Source organism: Peromyscus californicus, unplaced genomic scaffold (assembly GCF_007827085.1).
Source record: "Peromyscus californicus insignis strain IS unplaced genomic scaffold, ASM782708v3 Scaffold_3__1_contigs__length_106647218, whole genome shotgun sequence".
Classification (NCBI taxonomy): Eukaryota; Metazoa; Chordata; class Mammalia; order Rodentia; family Cricetidae; genus Peromyscus; species Peromyscus californicus.
Window position 1 is genome coordinate 47,065,208 of NW_026294551.1, and position 18,740 is coordinate 47,083,947.

Here is an 18,740-nt window from a genome sequence, read left to right on the forward strand (position 1 = left end):
GAAACTGTTGAACAAGAGTCCTCAGTCCAACCCAAGCACGTGGCTGAAATGCCTGCCACGGTCGCCCACCAGAAGCTTCGCTAGTTGCCGGCTGAAGCTCTAGCTAAAGCGAGGTACTACACAAGGCAGTCAGGATATCGACCAATTTCTCATGGTCCATCTTCCAAAGAGAGGGAGGCTGGGTCGCCTCAGAGACTGCGTGTGCTGGAACATGCAGTACTGTAAGCAGCTGCTGGAGTGAGCTTGTGCGTGGACTGGTAGCCCTGCGTCCTTGAGATCTGGGGGTTAGGGAAATGACCAGTGTGAAGATGATGACATTACCAACTACCACTATTGACCCTTACAGTGAGCCAGCCTTGGGTTCAGGGCTTCGCCTGCGTTTAGTTCTCATTCCTCTCTCCCATCTGCACAGAAAGACTGAAGCTCGGACTTCACTGCCCAACACACATTGGCAATTTAGATTATGTCAAATTAAATGAAGTAATTGCATTCAATAGCACGTTTACTACTGACCAGGGCAGCTATGCAAATTTCTGTACTAAGGAAAGTTTTCTGGCTGGTTTCACAGATTCACACAAGATCACATTTCCCATGGGAAGATTCAGAACCCAGATGAAAGTCGATATGACGTCTGGGGTTGCTGAGTTAATACGGCAACCAGGAGTCCCAGGCTTTTCAGTGGGCTATTGATTTCCAAGACCATCTCAGGATTTCCCCCTCCCCGCCCCGCCCCATAAACATTTAGTCTTGGGGCTGGAGCGATGGCTCCACTCCATTCGGATGCACAGGCACCATTCAGGCTCAAAGTGGCTTGATTCCTTTTGAACTGGTGGAGCCAAGACAAAGCGGACAGGGGCTTAGGCTCTGTGTGGCTGCTTCCTTTGCGGGCTGCAGCACACTGCCTCCGTTCGTGCCTCCCCCAACCATTCATTCAACAAACACACATGGAGCTCCAGCTGGTGTCAGGCACCGCTGCAGTTTCCAGAAACCCTACCTATCTTTTGCCTCCTGGGGTTGCTAGGAGGGGTTTGAAGCTCGCTAGAGAAAAGACGGAGCTGTTCGTTATCTGCAACAAAAAAAGGAGCCCTCGAGATCCATTCTGTGCCAAGAAGAGTCGTCTAAAGGGGATGGATGGTACCTATCAGATGGCCTCAGGCCCGGGCTCTTCAGCTGGCAGGAACAGGTCCCAGGTCAGAGGGGGCGGACCGGGGCGGGGCGCGCGCCCGGTACCTGCGGTGGCCGCCAGAGGGCAGCCAGGGAGCGCGCCCGGCCGGGGCGAACCCCCCAGGTAAGTGTGGCTAAAGTGGGGCCGCCCCCCTTTCAGGGCCCAGTCTCTCTGGGCCTGTGTGTGGTGTGTGGTGTGTGTGTACATGTGTGTGTGTGTGTGTGTGTGTGTGTGTGTGTGTGTGTGTGTGTGTGTGTGTGTGTGTGTGTGTGTGTGTGTTTGGCTCCAAGATGGGGGGCCCAGAGCGCGTGCACCGGATGGCCCCGGAGCTAGCGCTCAGATCCTGGAGATGTTGGAACCCGGGGTGGGGACGGTCCCTGGTCACCGTTGGGGCGCCGACAGGGCCTTGGCGCCGAGCTTGCTCCCGGGCTTGCTCGCCCACTCTCTCCCTTGCCCGACACTCCGGGCTGCACGCGAAGCTGTCTCGGGACAGCGCCGCGACCCGCTCCGCCACCGCGCTCTCACTCCGGGGATTTGGCCCACGGCCCGGGAGGTGGCTTGTGCCTCGTGCGGCCCCGAGTATGTCCCCGGCGCGGGGCGGGGGCGGCCGGTGGGGGAGGGGAGCGCGGGCGGCGCGGACGGCAGGCGGCGCTGGGGCGAGCGCGCCCGCGAGCGAGTCAACAAGTGCGGAGCCCGGCGAGCGCGCACGTGCGGCGGGAGGAGCCTGCGGGTGGTGGCGGGCGCCGCTGTCCCTCCATGTCCCTCCGGGTCAGGGGCAGGGATCCAATGCTTTCGGTTATTAGCGTGAGAGTGTGGGTGTCCTTGTCCCTGGCCATTCGGCTCGAACCCGCTGGCCCGCGTTCGGGAGTGGGAAGCCGAAAGCACGTGGAGCCCTTGGGTGTGCAGGTGCGGGGTGGAGGTTCTCGCCCTTGGCGAACCCGTTCTGTCCCTGGAAGCCCCCTCCCCGCTGTCAGACAGGTTTGGGGGAGTGTTTCGATCCACGCGGGGCGCCGTCGTGCGCTCAGAATGGTGACCCCCCCCCCACCCCCGCCGGCTCCCAGGAGTCTCAGTCCGTCTGCGCACTCCGAGGTGGTTACCGCCCGCCTGGCTGCTCTAGGACAGAGCGACCCGATTTTGCACCCGTTGTGCCCTGATACTCCTGAGCGGTCACCCTGGGGGAAGGTGGGATGCTCAAGGTGGAAACCCGATCTCAGTGAGATCTGAGCCAGTGGGATCTAGGCGAAAGGTCGCTGTCAGGCGGTTTGTGCAGCCGGGAAGCTTTGATCCTCCAGGCAGCAGAGGGCAGGGGAGGGGACGGGGGCGTCCCTGAGGCCCCAGAGTGAGGCGAGAGCCTCTTGGAGAAGCTCAGGGTCCGGCCCACCCCAACCCGGAGAGATTGCGCCCTCCATCGCTGCCTCTGCCAGCCACTTGGCTCCCACCTGAAAAAAGCAGAACCGTGAGGTGAGCTGTAAGCTCTGCTCTCACGGTTACATTTTCTCCCCAAGTGCCCTCTGCACCTGCCGCCCTGACCGCCTCCCCATAATCCCTCAGCCTGACTGCTGTCCTGCTACTTAGCTGAAGCTGCTAACTGGCTTTCCTGCCAGCCTCCGGCTCCCCTGTCCCCTCTCCCTACCCATCCCTGGGTGTCCACTTGGCCGCCTTTCCCACTGGCGGTCTTTGTTTCTGGGCAGGCCTCCCTCCGTTCCGTTCTTCTCCAGTTGTTACTTTTCTGAACCCTCTTTCCGTGCTTCTGGTTTCCGGGCCCAGTTCACGGCTTCTGGCGCAGTGGTCTTGGGGAGGCGTCTGGGTCACACTGGTGTCTAGTCCTGTCCAGGCTTTCCTTGGGATGCCCCACCAGTCACTCAGAGTCTGGGTCTGGACGGGTGTCCTGGAACAGTGTAGGCCCGAATACAGTCTTCTGCTGCCGGCCCCACGCAGCAAACCGTCTGGCATGTCACCTCTACAATCGGTGGCTCTTGACCCTTTCCCTGGCTCCTAAGAAATCCTCCGAGTCTCTGGATTTCCTCGGGCCTTTCAGGCTCTGCTCCTTTGCTGGGATTCCCAGGCTCCCAGGCCTGGTACTGGTTTCCAGTCCTGAGCCATCTCGCTTCCCTGCACAGTCCCCTAGTCCTTCCCTGCACTACCTGGCTCAGGTGTTATTGCCCAAGAAAGCTCGATCCCCTGCCTTCTCCAAATCGCACTGGTCCAGGACCGCTTTCCTGGCTCTGTGTCCTCATCCACTGCTGTCCTGCAGTTCCCTGATGGTGGGACCTTCCTTTGTTCTCTGGATTCTTAGCACCGTACATCCTGTAGGTGTTCGGTAAACTACCCCCAGATTTCTGAGAACTCTCCATCTCATGGCCTGGAGCCCTGCTCAAACTAAATCTCCCTCCAGAAGCTACCGATTCTTCCAGATTCCAGGCCTTCTGCTACTCCGGGCTCATGGATGGCTTGGTTACAGGGTGCTCTGTGCATTTTAATCCTGAGTGTTCTCTGCTGTTAGCTTCTTAACCACAGGCTGCGCTTACCCAGCAGGCATTCCGTGTCCTGTGTTGGGCAGGGGACCAGGGGTCCAGGCCTTCACTGGTTTTGTGTTCTTGAAGCACCCAGAGAGGTAGATATCAAGATTATTGTCTTCATTCTGCCCATCACATCCAAGCTCAGAGAGGGCCTGGGACCTGTCTGAATCCCACAGCTTGTGGTTGGGCAGAGCTGAGGTGGAACTTGGTCCGGCAGACTCAAAGCTTTCTTAAGATACAGGGTTTGAGCTGGGCGGCGGTGGCAGCGCACGCCTTTAATCCCAGCACTCGGGAGGCAGAGCCAGGCGGATCTCTGTGAGTTCGAGGCCTGCCTAGTCTACAGAGTGAGTCCCAGGAAAGGTTCCAAAGCTACACAGAGAAACCCTGTCTCAAAAAAAAAAAAAAAAAAAGATATAGGGTTTGTTCTTTGTCCCTAAAGTGTGTGTGTTCCATGGCTCCGGTGTCCCCCTAGTGTGCAGGGCATATGGGTGGCTTGGGACTCTCCTGGACTCTAGGAAAGGACTCAATAACAGACAGATGGGTAATGGGATCCCTGACTCCAGAGGCTGTGACATCAGTCAGGGGCCCCTGGAAACACGCTGTTTTCTGATCTGACTTTAGAGTTATAAGTAGAGAGCTGTGCAGTGGGGAGAGGGGGTTGAGGGGGGTCCCCTCAGGTCTACCCTTCTGGAGTTCCCTAAGGACACTTTCAGCTGCCCTTTTTGAACCTTCAACTAAGTTTCTTTAGAAGGCGCCCTTCCTGTCTCTTGCAGACCACTGTCATAGGAAAATGAGCTCCTGCTGTGAAATCCTGTTACCATAGTAACCAGTACTTCGAGGCCCAAGTCTTCTGCTCCTAGGTCTCTGCACTGTGTGCTTGGAGGGGCTTTTTCTGTGTTTGCTGCCTGGAGAAATTAAATATTCCCCTTCACTTTCCTTTTGTGTAGATATTAAATTCTTTTTGTTTCTTCAAACCTGTGATTTCTGGGCACTGTGGGTGTCCTAGCAGGTTGTCGCCAGGCAGCTGGCACACCATTAGTGATGACCCCAGGGTGATGACCCTGGGTTAGGTCACATTTTGAGTGATACCCACTGCTCCATGGTAAAAGCTATGCTGCCTCTCATCTTGGATGCTTGTCAGGAAAGAGGTGAAGCAGGTGCTCCAGGGTGGGCAAGCCAGTGTTCTTCAGCCGATGTCAAAGGCCATGTCCACAGACACAACCCAGAACAGGACAATTCAGAAGGGGAAGGGAGACAAGGGTGCTTTTGGCAGTGATCACAAGCTATTAATATGGACCAAGTGTGGGCTGGGGAGATGACTCAGTGGTTAATATGACCAGGGTTCAATTCCCAGCACCCACATGGCAGCTCACAGCTGCCTGTAACTCCAGTTCCAGGGGATCTGACACCTTCACACAGATATACATGCAGGCAAAACACCAACGCACATAAAATAAATAAATCTTAAAAAATACTTAAAAAACAAAAACAAGCAAACAAAAAAGAAAGGAAAACAGAAAAAAGAAAGATACATATAGATATGGGCCAAGCACTTCCAGATGTGGTTTCCTTATTTCATGTGATACCAAGGGGAGTTAAAAGTATTAATATTATCCCCATTTTACAGATAAGAAACTGATGCCCCAGAGGAGTTAAGTGTTTGTCAGATGACACACAGCATGTATATGATGGGGGTGGACTTCAGTCCTGGAAAGTCTGTCCTTGGTGGCTAAGGCTCTGTGAGCTGCTGACGGACAATGGAAATTTCGATTATGATTTAAGGATGACAGGGTGAATTGCAGAGGAACAGACTGGCTTTTCTAAGATTCGAGGGGTAGAGCGGTGGTTTTCAACATTATATAAGCGTCTCATTGAAAAGGAATGTTAAATTCACACTGGCACTGCTGAATAACCAATTAAACTGGAAAGGACTCAGAGTCCGCAGCAGAGAATGGACATAGAAGTCGGGGCCAATGTAGACACTAGAATTCCACTGTGGGTGAGAATGGGCGGTCTACAGCCACATGCTGCACCGTGGATGAGCCACGCAGGCAGAAATCTGAGGCAGCCACAAATATTATGCTACTCCAGGAGGCTAGCTGAAGGCCTGCTATGTTCCCTGGCTAGCCCTGAGCTCCGTTCAAGTGATCCTCCTGCCTCGGCCCCACCTGGCTTTATTTTTTTTTTTTAAATCTGATTGGTCACAGCCGGGCGGTGGTGGCGCACGCCTTTAATCCCAGCACTCGGGAGGCAGAGCCAGGCGGATCTCTGTGAGTTCAAGGCCAGCCTGGGCTACCAAGTGAGTCCCAGGAAAGGCGCAAAGCTACACAGAGAAACCCTGTCTCGAAAAACCAAAAAAAAAAAAAAAAATCTGATTGGTCACATGTTGTATTCATGCTGTGAGGATCCATCAATCCCCACCCCTGTGGCACTGAGAACGGAGCTCAGAGCCTCATCAGTGCCACATGCATGTAAGTAAAGACTGTAACTGAACTATACCCTAAACCCAGAATTCACTCATCAGTTTTTGGTGTGTCCTTCCCTGTATATATTTCAATAAAATGTACTAAAACAGAAAAAGGACTGCAGCGAGCCTAACCCTGGGGTGTGGACTCCATTCCCTTATAGAAGGGTCACGCCTCTCACCTCAGTGACTTTATCTGGAATCTTAGTTTTTTTGTGAAGGTGGCAGGTGGCATGAGAATGGACTTCCATGTTCTAGAAGGAGTTGGCTTGGCTGTCTGCCCCTTGCACAGCACTGACTCTGTAGGAAAGCTCGCGTAACTAGCAGGTAGCTACTTGGCTTGGGCACTGTCCCCATTCTGCTCTCTGGATGGGCCAGGGGTGATCGAGTGAGGGGACACGTGTCTCCACTGGCCAGTGGCCAGGTGTTGGGTCTTCCTGGGTGTTGCAGCAGCCCCGGCCCAGACCTCAGAAGCGAGCTGCCAACAAAAGAGCATTGCAAGGCCCGTGTGGAGCCCCAGCATGTGCTTTGAGAGCGCCGCTCTGTTCGCACTGCATTTCCATGCTGCTAAAAATACCAGAGTGCCTTATGTAAGACTGCAGGTACCGTGTAGACACCTTATGTAAAAGCACTCCTCAGACCCTGGACGGTCAGTCACATGTCCCACGACCATTGTGGCACAGTGATGAAGCCGGTGGTAGGTTTGCTTGTCAAGGAAGAGAGCTGTCACTGGTGCCCTGCCCATGAGCAGGGTCTCTGCATCCGTCACATGGTGGTGTGTTTTTGTCGTTGGGTGTGGCCCATCTGAGCAGTCGAGTTGATGCTAGGCTCTGTGAGATTTGCCCTTCTGCTGGTCCCAGGTCACTGACCATGGAGCCTCTGCTTCAGCAAGATGCAGCGTCTTAGAGTTAAAGAGCCCCTTGCATCCTCCAGGACTCCCTTCCATCATGACTAGGTGACGGTTTGATTTGCCTTGAATGCTCGTGGTGATGGGGACGGCCCATCTCATTGGTTGGCTGTGATTTAATAAGAAGGAGAAAGGCTGAAAACTAAGGCCGACGATGCTGGGCTGAAACCAGGGAGAAATTTCACAGGGCCTGGCCTGTATGTCCATGGGTCCTGAGGCCTGGAAAGGGGGGTCACTGTGGATGCAGTGTGTGTGTGTGTGTGTGTGTGTGTGTGTGTGTGTGTGTGTGTGTGCAGCACGTGTGTGGAGGATGTGTCAGAGAAAAGCTTATGGGAGTTGCTTCTCTCCTGTCATTTGTGTCCTGGGATCGCACTCAGACAGGCTTGGTGGTAAGTGCCTTTACCCACTAAGCCATCCTGACAACCCTCGTTGGATTTCTGAAGCAGTGTTTTGCTTATGTAGCTCAGATTGACCTGGGACTCACAATCCTGCAGCCTCGGTCTCCTGAGTGTTTTGATTACAGCCATATGCTTCCATGGCATGCCTAGGCTCTGGGTTCAATCCCCAGCCCATAAAGTGGGGGAGGGAAAAGGGATGGGAATACTATCGTCTGTGTATACGTAGCAGGCTCTGGGACAGCCTTTCTGCATGTTGTAAGTGATGGAAAACCACATGGTTTACTGGGAGTGTGGTGGTAGAATACCCACATGAGCTTGAATTTTCGTACCTTGGAGTACTCTGCAGCCTGAGAGGAAGCGGGTCTTGTCAACACAACATGTGCATGTCTTAGGCTTGTCCAAGGAAGAGAGAGGACAAGGGACAAAGGAGATCTAGAGCTTTTATAGAAATGTTCATATAGGGGCTGGGCCGATGGCTCAGCAGTTAAGAATGCTTGCTGCTCTTGCAAAGGACTCGGGTTCGGTTCCAAGTACCCACATGGCAGCTCACTGTCTGATGCCCTCTTCTGGCTTCATGGACACCAGGCACACACACAGTGAACATATATACACATGCAGACAAAACACTCATACATGTAAAATAAAATGGTGTATAGCTCAATTATAGAGCCCTTCCCTAGAATATTCAAGATCCTGGGTTCCATCTCTAGCACATATATGCTCCCTCTACTAATATATATGCATATATACACATATAAATAAGGGAATATAAATACATGTCATACATGTGAAAGAAAATATCTAGTATAATGACGATTATCTACAGGCACTGCACACATTTGATACAGACACACATGTAGGCAAAACGTGTGTGTGTGTATAATAAAAAGAATGAAAAAATGTTTTTATATGTATATGTATGAGCCTGCAGGAGTTTATGTGCACCACATATATTCAGGAACCCTAGGAGGCTAGAAAACATCCTCCTCCTTGGAACTGGAGTTACAGGTGCTTGTGAGCCACTGTGTGGGTGCTGAGAACTGAATGTGGGTTCTCTATCGAAGTAGCAAGTGCTCTTAGCTACTGAGCCATCTCTTCAGCCCATAACTTTTCTTTTCTTTCCTTTCCTTTCTTCTTTCTTTCTTTCTTTTTCTTTCTTTCTTTCTTTCTTTCTTTCTTTCTTTCTTTCTCTCTCTCTCTCTCTCTCTCTCTCTCTCTTTCTTTCTTTCTTGAGACTAGATCTCATGTAACTCAGACTGGCCTCAAATTTGCTATGTGGCAAAGGATGACCTTGAACTTCTGATCTGCCTTTCTCCATCCCGAGTGCTAGAATTATAGATTATAGGAGTATACCACTCTGCTAGGTTTCTTTGATGCTAGAGAGAGAAGGCAAGGCATCATGGATATAGACAACCACTCTAACAATGGGGCTACATCCAGCCCTGTGCTACCAAGCCCTATACTTTTAATTTAAAAACATAATTTTATTGAGGTAAAGTGTGTGTGTGTGTATGTGTGTGTGTATGTGTGTGTGTGTTAGAATTCAAACTCAGCACTTTGGGCATGCCAGGCAGGCACTCTCTACTAAGTCAGTCTTTGAGGTATATGTAGTACAAAGTCATCCATTTAAAAGCATGTCTTAATTAGGGTTTCTATTGCTGTGAAGAGATACCGTTAACATAGCAACTCTTATATAGGAAAACATTTAACTGGAGCTGACTTACAGTTGAGAGGTTTATTCCATTATTGTTATGGCAGGAAACATGGCGGCATGAAGGCAGACATGGTGCTGGAAAGGTAGCCAAGAGTTCTACATCAGATTGGCATGCAGCAGGAAGAGAGAGTGAACTACTGAGCCTGGCTTGAGCTTCTGAAACCTCAAAGCCTACCTCCAGTGACACATTTCCTCCAACAAGGTCACACCTCCTAATAGTGCCACTCTCTATGGGCCTATGGGGGCCATTTTTATTCAAACCACCACATTCCACTCCCTGACTCCCATAGGCTTGTAGCTGTATCATAATGCAAACTGCATTCAGTCCAACTTCCAAAGTCCCCATAGTCTATTACAGTCTCAAACTTGTTTAAAAGACCAAAGTGTCTTCCAAACTCATGGCAATCTCTTAACTGTAACCCCTGTAAAACCAAAGTGAAAAAGCAGATCACATACTTCCAACATACAATGGCACAGGATATACATTACCATTCCAAAATGGAGGAAAGGGAACATAATGAGGAAATACTGGACCAAAGCAAGACCAAAAACCAACTGGGCAAACTCCAAACTCTGCATCTCCATGTCTGATATCAAAGCACTCTTCAGATCTCCAACTTCTTTCAGCTTTGTTGACTCCAACACACTTCTCTGTCTTGGGCAGGTTCCACTCCCTGTTAGCAGCTCTCCTTGACAGGTATCTCAAGACTCTCCAACATTATGGAGTCTCTAAGGCAACCCAGGCTTCACAGCTTCACACAGTGGCCTCTCTAGGCCTCCATGCAGGGACACAGGTGGCGTATCCGTAACCCCAGCGCTAGGGAGACTGGAGGAAAGTGATGAGTTCAGTCTCCAGCTGTGCTTCATAGTGAGTAGACCAGCCTGCGGTACAGCCGGAACCTGTATCAAAAACAAGAGGGCCCACAACAAAAGGTGAAAAATTAATATGTTTACTTATTCATGAAAGTGTTGACTGACATGTAACAAACATTTTTCTTTTAGTTTGATGTTTTTCTTTATTATTATTATCATTATTATAACAGAGACTTTTAAATGTTTATGGACTAAACATCTGTGTTCCCCAGAGTTCATTGTCAAGACCCTATCTTAGTTAGGATTTCTATTGCTGTGATAAAGCACCATAACCAAGAGCAGCATGGGGAGGGAAGAGATAATTTCAGCTTATACCTCCAGGTGACAGTCCATCCCTGAGGGAAGTCAGGGTGGGAACTCAAACAGGACAGGAACCTGGAAGCAGGGACTGAAGCTGAAACCATGGAGGAGTGCTGCTTACTGGCGTGCTCCCCGTGGCTTGCTCCCCGTGGCTTGCTCCCCGTGGCGTGCTCCCCGTGGCTTGCTCCCCGTGGCTTGCTCAACCTACTTTCTTTTCTTTTTCTTTTTCTTTTTTTTTTTCTTTTTGATTTTTGAGACAGGGTTTCTCTGTGTATCCTTGACTGTTCTGGAACTCACTCTGTAGACGAGGCTGGCCTCAAACTCAGAGATCTACCTGCCTCTGCCTCCTGAGTGCTGGGATTAAAGGCATGTGCGCTGCTGCCCAGCTCAGCCTGCTTTCTTATAGTACCCAGGACCACCAGCCCAGGGATGGCACCACCCACAGTGAACTGGGCCCTCCCCCATCAATTGTCAATCAAGAAAATGCACCTCAAGCCAATCTGGTGATGGTCATTTCCTCAAATGAGGTTCTTTCTTCTCAAACAACTCAAGCTGAGAACTATCCAGGGCATCTGACCACATGCATGGAGTAAGGAGTTCATAAAAGCCCTGAAAAGTTGGAGATGTGCCTTAGAACACTTACCCAGCATTCCTGAAGCTCTGGTCCCTCCCTGTGTTCCATCCTCTTTATCAGAAAGAAAAAAGAAGAAGGAGGGATGGATGAAATGAGGGTAGAGCTCCTGTCTGATGAGATTGGGGTCCAGAGAGCTCTGTGCCTCTGGCCCCCACACACCCTCACAGACATGCCAGGAAGGGTCTGTGAAGACACAAAGAGCCATCCACCACCCGGGAAGTGAACCCTCAGCAGGAACCTAGTCAGCAGACTTCTTGACCCCAGACTTCTGGCCCCAGAGAAACCAATGCCCGATTTAAGCCACCCATCGACAGTGCTTTAAGAGGCCCAGGCCACAGACAAACGTGGTTAGATCAGCTAGCCCATCCTCAGTTTTAACATCTCTTCCTTTGCTTTTGGATTTGAAAGGTCTTCCCTGTTCCAAGGGTCAGTTACGTATTCTCCGATATTTTCTCTTGGTTCCTTCTGTTCCGTGTTCCTCTCCAGTCCTGTCCAAATTTATTTTGGTTTAGGATGGGAGGAAAGACTCTTTCTTGATTTTATATCCGAAACCTCGTCAGCTGGGCCTCTACTCTCTGTTTCTCACACATTCTTGTCTTCCAAACTCCCACCAGACTGGCCCAATCACTGTTGCTTACAGACTTGAGGATTTTTATAGCCCTAAATTTTAAACTCTTTACATCACTCCTACCAACCAGTTTCAAAGGCTTAAGAACCACACTTACCATGGCAGTGGTCTAACTTCTGGTACCAGTTTTCTGAATTGATAGCATTTCCGGTTGCTTCAACAAAATGTCCAACAAAAGCAACTTAAGGAAGGACTTAGTTGGCTCACAGTTTGAGTTCACAGTCCATGTTGACGGGGAGGGAGTGGCTGAAGAAGCCTGAAGCAGCTGGTCACATGACATCTGCAGGCAGGAAACAGGAAGTGATGAATGCTGGGGCTAGCTTTCTCTTTTTTTTTTTTTTTTATGCAATCTAGGACCTGAGCGTAGGGAATGGTACTGCCCACATTTAAGAAGGATCTTTCCACCTCAGTTAACCCAAGCAAGATAATCTCCCACAGATATGCTCAGAGGCTTGTCTCCATCATGATTCTAGAGCTTGTCAAGTTAACAGAACTGTGTAGACAGTATAGTCATTCTGTTAAAAATTCAAGGTGTAAAAGACAGGTGTTGAGAGCTTCCTTCCTCCCACATCCCTCAGCCCCCAGATGCAGTAACCAGGGTTACTAGATCTGACGGGTCCTCTCCTCTTTCTTCTGACATGGAATGTCCACTTTACTATAGCATACAAACCCACAAGTTTCCAGGTTTTCTGTTTTTTTCCTTAATCTGTCCCTTTTCCTCCTCTGTCACTTTTATTTTTTGGTGGTGTTTTTGTTTTGAGACAGGGTCTCACTGTGTAGCCCAGGATGGCCTGGAACTCACTATGTATCGGAGGATGAGCCTTAACTCTTTGTCCCCCCCTGTGTCTACCTCCTGAGTGCTAGGATCACAGACACGATACCGCCATGCCTCGCTTTGCTGTCACATTTTTTATTCTGACTTTATATATGCTAATGTCTAGACATGCAAACCCTTGTTCTTAATTTCCTTGGTTATGCTTGTCTATGTATTCATTATTCTTTATGAAGTCTATAATAATTTCATTGCATTTTCAGCAAGTATCATTAAAATCCCATTTGGGATTGCATTTCTGAAATAATAAATAGATGAGTTTTCCAGTCCAGGAACACAGTCTTTCTCTTGGTGGTGTCTTCGTTTCTGTTTCCTGTTAGAGCACCCAGTAGGTTTCATGATTTTTGTTTGTTTTGTTTTTGTTTTTAAATGGAGGTGGTGCATGTTTCTTCTTAGGTGTTCAGTGTTTTTAAGACAATTTGTAAAATTACGTGTTTATTATTAGCATATTATTAGCATGTAAATGTGGAGGTGGCTCCCTCCCTCTATCATGCGGGTCCCAGAGATCATACTCAGGCTTGGTGACAAGCCTCCTGACTTACTGAGCTGTCTTGCCAGCCTCATGTTGGTAGGTTTTGTTGCTGCTGGTAGTAGAGTGCCTTTTATCAGCTATCCATTCAGCCCTCCCTCCCTCCCTCCCTCCTTCCCTCCCTTCCTCCCTCCTCCCCTCCCTCTCACTTCCTTTTTTGTGGTGCTGGGGATGGAACCTAGGACCTCACTTTACTACTGAACTATCCTTCCATCCTCTCATTTTCATGGTGATTAAATAGTATTGAAATAAAAGCAAGTTACCCACTTCTTTTTTTCTTCTTTTAAGTCTTACTATGTCACTTAGGCTGGTCTTGAACTCACCGACTCAAGTTATCCTCCTGCCTCAGCCTCTGAGGTTGCTGGGACCACTGGTATACATCACAGTGCCTAGCTAGAAGTTCCTAATTTTTAAATAACTATTAAATATATACAAAAGCACACAGACACGTGAGCAGTTTGAGAAGAATGATAAGGTAGACATGGCTGACTTAACACACTGATACCTCTCCTTAAACAGATTTGTCCACCCTGTCCCCAAGGGACAGGCTGGCTGGAATGGTATTTAATCATTAACTGCTCTTTATACTTAACCTCAGGTTTATAGCTTTAATGCACTGTTTGATTTTGCATGCATTTAAGCTTTTGTAAATGGAGCCATACGTGTTCCACTTTTTTGATAGGCACATCGGTGTGCGTGTGTATTCTGGGGCTTGCCCTCTACTTGCCTGTTGCTATGGTTTCTTTTCTATGACTCTCAGTAAAACGTCCACCTTATTCGTCCCTTCCACTTGCAGATGGGAGGACTGGCCGTTCGCACCTTCCTAGGCTATGGCCAGCATCCTTTCCAGGTGCAAGTTTCTCTGGGCTGTTGTCCCCAAGAGTGGAAGGACAGGGGTCACATAGTGTTGCTCCTCGAAGTCTGAAGCTCCGTGTGTTCCTTCCAAAGTGTGTGCTGCACCCTCTCACATCCTCCCTGTACTCCCATCCTCCACGCTTTTAGTTTATGCCGCCCAGCCTGGGTGCACTGATCTCTCATTGGGTATTGTGAGGGCGGCCTGGGTGCGCTGATCTCTCATTGGGTATTGTGGGGGCGGCCTGGGTGCGCTGATCTCTCATTGGGTATTGTGGGGGTGGCCTGGGTTTCTGGGTTATTTGTTTCTTTTTTTTGGGGAGGGGGCGTTTCGAGACAGGGTTTCTCTGTGTAGTTTTGGTGCCTGTCCTGGATCTCGCTCTCTAGACCAGCCTGGCCTCAAGCTCACAGAGATCCGCTTGGCTCTGCCTCCCGAGTGCTGGGATTAAAGGCGTAGGCCACCACCGCCAGGCTTCCTGGGTTATTTGTGTTCCCTCATTTATTCTCCTGTACTCCCCCCCCCCCCTTCAGATTCTTACTGATTCACGGGAGATCTTCCCGCATCCCCATGGTGGCACTAATCCGACATCTGCTTCTGTGCTGCAGATTCTTCTCTGGGATGTGGCTTTTCACTGTCTTAATAGCATCCTTTGAAGAATAAAACAGTTGGGTTCTTCAGTGAGCCTGCACCAACCCAAATCCGGTGTTTGTTTCTGGTCCTGTTCTATGGTTTTTGAGGCTCAGATGGCATCATTCCTGCGATGCCGCAAATATAATAAAGTCCCCCAAATCTGATGTGTCCCATCTGGTGAGCTCAGACAGAGGAGCCTTTTTATTTTTTTTATTTTTGAGATGAAGTTTCACTTGGTAGCTCAGGCTGGCTTTGAACTCATGAGTCTCCTTAATGCTGGGATTACAAGTGTAAGCCATTATGCCTGGCTTCTTTTACATGATTTGCCTCTGTGAGGAGCAGAACGGCTGGTTCCTAGGCGAGGTGCAGCTGTGTGTGTGTGTGTATTGTGTGTTCACACGTGTGCCTGCACGTGCACAGATACCGGAAGCTGATGCCAGGCGCCTTCCTCTTTCCACTTCCACCTTGGGTCTCACTGAACTTGGGTCTCACTGTTTGAGCTACACTGGCTGGTCAACAAGGCTCTGGATTTGCCTGACTCTGGCCCCCACCCTGCTCTAGGATTATAGGTGGTTGCTGGGGATTGAACTCGGGTTCTCATTCTGGCACAGCCAGCTCCTTTGTTCACTGAACCATCTTCCCATAACATCCACTTAGAGAGCTGCAAAGTCAACAGTACACAGTGGATCTCATTTTACAGAGTGAGCGTACCTCTGAGGCCATCTCCCAGGTCCTAGAGGGACCTTGGCCCACTCTAGGGTGCATTCCTGGCCTGTCCCTGAGCTGCACCCCGGGTTGGTAATGCTGGCATGGGAACGATATCGGAGCTAATGTTCCCATCATGGTAGCGGATAAGCTCAGGAATCAGCCTGAACATCAGAATCTTCCGTCTTCCCATAGATAGCTGACCTACAACATGCTTCTCTAGGAAGTTTGTTTCTACATCAGTCAACCCAATTTGGTTCCCGTAGTTCACAACTGAAGATCCCTGTTGAGTACAATGTGCCCAATGGGCAGCTAGAACCAAAGACGATGGAATGTGTCCCTCACATTGCTGAACGCTGATTACAAATCAGTTACCTAACAATTGGTTAAAGCCAAACCCAAAGTTCTTGTTTATATGACACTGTTTGAGTCTTTCTGTGTGTATGGTTTTTGTTTGTTTGTTTGTTTTGTGTTTTGATGCTAGGGAGTGAACCGAGGGCCTTCTCCATGCTAGGCAAGTGCTCTGCCATTGAGCTGTATGTATCTAGAGGCTGTGACTCTATTTGGGCTGTTGTATTCTTGGGCTGACTAGCTAAACTCCCAAGAGGCAGTCACTTAGTTAACTGTAGAGGCCTGAGAGAGGGATCAGTGGTTAGGGCACTTGTCACTCTTACAGAGGATCTGGGTTAAGTTCCTAGCACCCACATGGTAATTCTGGTGCCAGGCCATCAGACACCCTCTTCCAACCTGTATGAATACCAAGTGCACATGTGGTTCACATGCATACACAGAAGCAAAACACTGATGCACTTAAAATAAAATAAATAAACCTAAAGAAGAAAAGAGTTAACTGGAGGCTGGCTTTGAATGGTGGTATACACATTTAATCCCAGCACTGGAGAGGCAGAAGCAGGTAGATTTCTGTGAGTCAAAGGCCAGCCTAGTCCACACAATGGGTTTTCAGCCAGTCAGGGCTCTGTGGTGAGAGCCTGTTCTAGCACCCAGGCCAAGTGACCTATAACCACCTGTACCTCCATTTCCGGGGGATCTGACATCTCTTCTTTGCTCCGTGGGCACCTGCACACACATACACATGACAGACACTCATACAGACACACAAATAAAACAACATCTTTTAAAAAAGAAAGTTAGCTGGAAAAGTTTGCAGCCAGCCAGAAATGGATTGGTAGATACTCTTGTCTGGTATGTACAAGCCCTGGATTTGATTTTAGTGCCCCTCCAGTGTCCCCAAAAGTTAGTGGCAAACCGTGTTAAACATCTGGTCTTGGTGTTTTTTGACTTTTTTCCCCCTCTCCTTACTTTAAATTCAATTCCGAATTTTAAGGCAATTTTCTCTCAGTCCCTTGCGGCAAGCTAATGAAGAGCCCTGGCTTAATTTAGAAGGAGAAATGTAGGAGTCTGTGTTGTTCTCCGGACTCCGTTTTTTGGAACTTAGGTTCAGCCCCTCTCGATCCCTGATGAGCAACATATTAGGTGAGGAGGTGTTGGGGTCAGGGGTCAGAAAGCCAGGGTTCTGGACAAAGCAGTTCTCCCCCACCGTCACAAGGGACCGTGCATTCTAGAAGGTTCCTGTCTAAATTGCTGTGCTCTGAGTGCAGTCTCATCTGAAAGTAAAAAAAGAAAATGAATTCTCTTCTGGTTTCTTTCTTTCTATTTTTTTTTTAATGTCATCAAATCACATAGATTGGTGACAGAGAACGACCCAGTTTCAACTGGTCTCTGAATTGTCACAGCACTTGTCCTTGTTAATGTCAAGGTCTGGGAGATATTTGATCAGGGGAAGGGACCCTGGGTGAGGCTGGCAAAGGAAAGGTCAGAGAATGTGAATGTGAAATTTTCTCAAGCCCCCATGGTAAGCAGCCCAGGCTCTCTGGCAGCTCACACAGCTGGCCCTCTTGTTCCAGAGTTCGTTCCCCGGTCCCTCGTGGCCCCTTTCAGAGCTGGTTGCTGTGGCGGCCTTTCTAACTCTGCTGCGGGGCTTCCTCATCCCCACAAGCATTTCTCAGAGTCCCTTGCCCTCAGCTTAGGCACAAAGATTTCTCTCCCCTTTTCTGACCATACATATTTGACTTGAGCTAAGCAGAAGCCAGACATCATAATTCTCAGGAAGTCTCTGCCTTTGTCCATGTGGGCGACTGTATCCACACGTTACAAACTCCGTGTGTTGCTTATAAACGGCAGGAATGGGCTCCTCATCATCCGGGAGGCTGAGGAATTTAGGATGAAAGGCCTGGGCAGGTTCAGTGAGTGGTGAGGGTCCCTGCCTGTTTTATAGACGGTGCCTTCACGCTGCGTTCACGTGGTGGGGAGGGCGCCGAACTCCAGAGGGCATCTTGGGCTTTTGCTGTTGCTTGTGCGCAGTGTGTGTGTGTGTGTGTGTGTGTGTGTGTGTGTGTGTGTGTGCATGCACATGTAGGCTAGAATTTGACATTAGGTGTCTTCCTCAGTTGTTTTCCCTTACTTTTTGTTTTTTAGCTTTTCCTTTTATTTTTGAGATTGTAATATGATTACATTCTTTTTCCTTCCCTCCTTCCAACCCCTCTGATAAACTCCCCCTCCCTCTCTTTCAAATTCATGGCCTCTTTTTTCCACTAATAGTGTTGTTACATGCATATATGTGTAGGTATATACATATATATTTCCAAATACAGCATGCTCAGTCTAATATCACTCCTGTGTATGTTCAGGGCTGACCATTTGGTGTTGGATGGCCAGGCGGTGTGCTCGTCCCTGGGGAAGACTGTTTCTCTCACTCTCGGCATTCCTTAGCTGCCTGTAGCTCTTGGTGTAGGGTTGAGGCCTCATGAGCTTTCCCCATCCACTTTGGGTTGTCCTTGTTCAGCTCATGTTTAGGCAGTCACGTTGGTGAGACTTTATGGATAAAGCTTCTGACATTACTAGAAGACACAGTCTCCAGCAAGCAAATTTCCTGATCCTCTTCCCGCTCTTCCAGAATGTTCCCTGAGCCTTTGGTGGGGGAGTGTTTTGTAGATGTATCTACTGGGACTAGGCTCCACAGTTCTGCATTTTGATTGGTTGGGGTTTTATTTAATGGTCTCTGCCTGTTGCAAAGAGAAGTTTCCTTGGTGAGGTTGAGGACTACACTTACATGCGGACGTAAGGACCAGTGTTTAGAATGTAGCTAGGGATTGTGCCGCTTTGGTAAAGTGGTGAGTGTAGATTCTTCTCCAAGATCCGTGACTTGACTGGCCCTTCACAGTTGGCCAGGTTTCCAGTAGCAGGCCTGATTTCCCTCTTGCTGAGCAGGTCTTCAGTCCAGTTAGAGAGCTGTTGGTGACCGCCAAGGTATGTGTACCACTCCTGCAGCCTTAGAGTTCTTCTGCCATGCTGGGTGCTGTGCGTCACAGGAGTTAGTCCTGGGTAGGACTGTTGGTTGCTCCCCTCCCCTGGAAGCTTGCACAGCACCTACGTGAACCATGAAGCTAGTCTTCTGGTCAGTTCCAGCTCAGGAGCCTCTGGTCTCTGTGTCTGAAGTGCATGACATCTTCAGCAGTAGGGACTTACCTTCCACTTCTGAGGAAGAACCAAGAGCAAACACAATAGGCAG

General features: G+C 49.4%; 1 protein-coding gene across 1 annotated transcript in view; it reads left to right on the forward strand.

Annotated features, from left to right (window-relative positions):
• Positions 1 to 987: 987 nt before the first annotated feature.
• Positions 988 to 18,740, forward strand: part of Rph3al (rabphilin 3A like (without C2 domains)) — a 147,295-nt gene continuing 129,542 nt past the window's right edge. The window contains exon 1 of the mRNA XM_052756029.1: positions 988 to 1,288. The gene's annotated coding sequence lies outside the window, so the exon portion shown is untranslated. The remainder of the gene's footprint in view (positions 1,289 to 18,740) is intronic.